Consider the following 5,344-nt stretch of genomic DNA (forward strand, 5'->3'; position numbering starts at 1 on the left):
ATATTGAGTTGATCACTATCGCTTGCCATTATGCATTTCAGGATGCTCTAAAAATTATGTTAAGTTATTTAGTCATTGCCGTGCCTATGGGAGTGATCGATTATCGTGATTTGATCTTCCTCGTTTCTTCTTTTTAAACAAACTGTAGACAAAGATTTCGAAACGATTTTCCCCGCATCATCTCTCGTTCCACTCAATAAGTTCTCATGTCTTCGCTCTCTCTTAGGTCACTGTTATCTTTTGATCAGTTTAGTCTTTTTCACTGTGTTTTGAAAGCCACTAGCGACGTTGTATATCCCGTTATCTTTGCCTAATCACACACTTCTGTTTCGTTTGCCCCTTTTAAAACTTCGAATCCTCACCCCTCGCCCCTGTTTCACTGTGGTTTGCCTCGTGTGGCTCAGCAAGGTCTATGTTACTTTACGTTCGTCTGTGCATGTGTGGGAGGAAGGTGGCAGAATGGTTAACCCATTAGGGTCTGGGTTAAAATCCTGCTCTTGCTCTTTGTCCCTAAATTGACTCAAAAATCAAACTGAGTGTCTAGTCATTCAGATGAGACGATAAACCGAGGTCCCGTGTTCAGTACGCACTTGGTGCACTGAAAAAGAACCCACAGCAACAATACTGTTGTTCTCTAGCAAAATTCTTCAGAAGAAAGTCACTCTGATTGGTACACAAAGATTTATATGCATGCACTCAATGCCTAATTCAGCACGTTGGGTTATGCTGCTGGTCAGGTATCCGCCTAGAAGATGTGGTGCAGGGAAAATGGGTTTGTCCAAAAGCATTGACCCCTCCTTCAGAAATTGAAACCAAAAACATGCGCATGTGTGGGTGTTCATGTGAACAGTGGGAGCCAGGGGGGAGGGGCGCGGGCACACTCATTTTTACGTACTTGTGAGTGCGTTCGTGAAATAAGTGTAACGCAGAGGAAGGGAGGTATGAGGCATAGACACCCAGACAGCGAGAGAGAAGAGACAGAGACTGAGAGAGACAGAGATATGGTGCAGACTGATGGATTGACGGAGTCATCAAGAGATTTAATGACCCAGGTCCTTGAAGAGGCAGTTCTCACGAAGACAAAAGAAATCTGCTACACATTTTGCGTTCGTGTCAAAATTGTCTGAAGTGGATCAGGCCATAAGCTGACCCTTTGACTGGTTTCATTTCATTGTCAGGATGACTCAGCTTGCTCCGACTGAATTACATACAAGTCTATGAAGGTTGTTCCCACCACTGTGCTTCAGCTGCAGTTCCCAAGAAAGGATAAGATAGTTTTTCTTTAATCCTTTTCTTCCCTTTCTCACTGGCTGATGGCTTTCAAGGACAGTCTCCATGGATGGAAGTCAACGAAATCAAGCAGAGTAGTGGTATGACACAGCTGCCTCAATCTTTATGTTCACACACACACACACACACACACACACACAGAGTCTGTCTGTGGCTGTGTGTAGGTATGGGTGTGAGTGTGTATGTGCTTGTGTATTTGTGTGAGTGGAGGTGTGAGTGTGTGTGTGTGTGTGTGTGTGTGTGTGTGTGTGTGTGATCAGGAAATCTTTAAAGCTGAATTTGAAAAATCTTGTGTCCGAGAACCTTCATTCATTCTTTTTTATTTTCTGAATTCTTTACATTTGCACCACCCACTGAATAGCAGTGTAAAATCAAAACTAAATTAAAAGGAGAGAGAAAAAATGTGGACGACAAATCACAAGTAGACAATGAAAATTGTCGTGTGATTTCTTCTACCAAATGTATTCATGCATGGATGATAATGTGTATGCTTATATGCACATCAGGACACACGTGCACGTGACCACCAATATGCACACACACACTCACACACACACGCGCGCGCAGAGGGCTTCCACGTCAATACATCGCAAGGGATAAAATGATCAAGAGCGTGCGAACTGAGCGAACTGATCAACGCATCGCTTGGATTCATACGCTCTTGTTCCACTCTTTCTCTCTCTTTCTAGAATTAATCCTGAATAAATGTAGACACTCAGCTCAGCGCATATGCATATCTCCGTTACGGCCGAACAATTATCAATGTCTTCCCCGATCCTCCCCCCCCCCCCCCGCCCCCTCCTACCCCCCCACACCCCCGCCCCCCATCTCTCCACTCGAAAACAAACCCAAACACAATAGTTTATCATCGGACTTAGTTTAGTAGTAATTTATCCATGTTTCTTTTGGAGATAATAAAGTATTCTTTAATCTTGCATCTATTCTGTGGATCATGATACAAATCCAGACCATCACAAAAATTTAACCACTTTGTCCTTGGCCCAGAACTAACAATGTCAGAAGTTTTCTTGAAAATCCACTCAAACTATTTTTTGACTCACTTGTGTAAACAAAGTGAGTCTATGTTTTAACCCAGTGTTCGGTTGTCTGTGTGTGTCTGTGTGTCCGTGGTTAACTTTAACATTGCCATTTTCTCTGCAAATACTTTGCCAGTTGACACCAAATTTGGCATACAAATAGGAAAAATTCAGTTCTTTCCAGTCATCTTGTTTAAAAATATATTGCACCTCTGGGATGGGCACAAAAAATGTAAGAAAAAAGAAGCCATATTATATGCAAAATGAATTTACTGTTATATTTATTTATTTTTTTATTCTCTAAACTTGGCACTTTGATCTGGTATTCTGACATAGCATCAAGAGTAGTCATTTTTATCATTTCTAAAATCAATACTACGAGTGGACTTTATGGATCTATTGGCTGAGTTCTGAAGGCCATGGGCAAAAATCAACTGCGTACACATATTTATACATATTCAAAGCGCGTGCTCGTGTTCCTGGCGAACGCAAACGTCGCCATTTTGTTTCGAGTTGTTGACCTGCCCGTTCAATCCTATTAGACATAACATGTGATGGAAAGTTGCAGAAGGAGACTGTTAAATATTTATTCAAAGAAAGATTTGTGTACGCCTCATCACTTACTGGATTATGTCCCAAACTGCCATAAAAATATCAACAAAATCAGTCGGAATTCACAGTTAAAAATAATAAACCATGATAGTTAATACCTTTGATGAAACGTAAAAATTTTCAGACTTGACTTTTCTCAAAATTAAGTCCGTTTTACTTCATACGACGTTTAGAAATACTTGTACTTGGCTCTACATGTTATTAGTTTAACAAAATACTAATTTTTATTTCAATTTTAAACTATAAAACTAGAGCTGACTTAAAAAGAATTTTTAATTGCCTTTAAAGATTTTTTGAATGCCCAAGATACACCAGAATGATATGATTTAAACAGCATTCTCACTGCGAATACCGTAATCGATTTTTCGCCCTGAAAAAAGCATGTTTAAATATTAAAATTTTGAACGTGAGTTAAGGAGCCACGATAGTGTATTGGGAAAGACACTTTCTTCTCACCCGAACACGCGGGGTTCGAATCTGCCTTCAGGACTTTTTTTCGTTTCTTTTTTTTTAACCTGAAGCTTTATAATAACAAATGCAGCACACATTTTAACAATTAGATTTTTTTTAAAGTGTATCACAAGATACACTGGTGTCTCTTCTCTTCACTGTCTTTCTGTGACAAATTTAAACACATGTGTAAGTCAGATATGGTTAGCAATTGCTACAGAATGAAGAGTCAGTTGTACCTGGAAGCCTTGTCAGTCTCTTGGCACAATTTACAGATGGATGCTGTGTGGTACATCATATTTTTAGAAACAAGGACACCTGACTCATGTACATATACGATCTTGTGAACAAAACAAGGAAAGAAGTGTTATCTAAATCTAATACTGTGTTGATTGGCTTAAAATATATTTTACTCTCTTTTCAGTCAAAGTGAAAAGACGGTTAACATCTGTGAAGCTGAGTCTTCATCTGTGTCCCCATCTACATTATCTGTATATCATTCATAAATACTGTTTTTAACCCAGTCAAACATAAAACCTTTGCCATGCTTTGACAGCAAACTTATGCAATTGTACATGACAGCAGAGTGGTTGATGAGCGTTGACTTTCAGTCTGAAGGTCTGTGGTTCGAACCTCGGTATATCCTGTGGGTTTGGGGTGGAGAGTTTTTTCAAGATCTCCCTGGTCGATAGATATGCAGGCCTGCCAGTGCCAGAACCTCCACTGTGTGTTTGTGGGGAAAGGAGATCAAATACACACACTAAAAAAAACAACAACAAAAAACACCACAATCTATGTAACAAATTGGAGGGTCATGGACACACAAAATAATCAGCCAACATCAACCTTGACACAATCATAAGCAAGCTGAATCTGGTCAGGCATAAGGAAGAAGAAATCAAGTATCAGTTGTTGTAGACACAGTCAGGGAGAATAAATAGCTTCATTTGATTAATACCAGCTGTGTGGTCACAAGACAGACGCCATAATCTGCATCGTCATGGCAAAGAGAAACCACGATTACGTCATCGCGGACGTGTAGACGAGGAACATGTGCATCCTACACATGACGTCATGCAGCTTCCATAGATCCAGAGACTTATGAAACAATATATGGAACAAAATGGTGCATTTAGACACGGACGTTTGAAACAAAATGGTGTATTTAGACAGACAGAGACTTCTGAAAAAATAATACATTCAGACAGAGAGAGATAAGGCGGAACAGGAAAACCAGGGAGAATAACTTGTGATGCTAGTAAATAAACTGAAACAGGAGGCAAAGTCTTCATGGCTCAATGATGATTCCTGCTGAACAACAACGACAAAGCTGAAAGCACTGGGCAGAGAGAGAGGGGAAGGGGTGGAGGGGGAATTGGTATTTACATATATCGATCTAAATAATACTTTGCTCACCATTTGAAAAGAATGTTTGTCAAACTGAAAGTTGAGTGCTGGAAACGGAACAAATCTATCTTAAGAAACCCACATCAATGAGGAATTCATTGTTTTACAGATCTGTCAAAGTTTCAAACTTTCTTCAGCTTTCTGTGGGCTGCTGTCACTGGGACTGCGACAGAACGAGTCCAGGTGTAGCTGTGTGGCGGAGATCTACTGGGTTTTGGAAACGATCTCTTGCAGCGCTAAGTTTGCTTGGCGCCAGGAAGTCTACGCTGTAACCAAGGACTCTGGAAAGTTTTTAACATTAAACAAACTGAGCGCTGCTAAGATTACTTATGTAACCCAGCTCTGGAATGAGTGGCGTGAGAACGGCACGATACAGAAACAGTCATCAAGTACGGATTACGTAGACCTGCATGTATTCATTCTTAGACATCCAAATAGGTATAATTCAAAACATAATCTTATATTGGACTGTATTGTTTGGTCATGTGTTGTGTCGGAGCCATCTTAGCAGTGCTGATTAATAATATTAATAATAATGATAACTGGAC

This window comes from Babylonia areolata, chromosome 21 (assembly GCF_041734735.1).
Source record: "Babylonia areolata isolate BAREFJ2019XMU chromosome 21, ASM4173473v1, whole genome shotgun sequence".
NCBI lineage: Eukaryota > Metazoa > Mollusca > Gastropoda > Neogastropoda > Buccinidae > Babylonia > Babylonia areolata.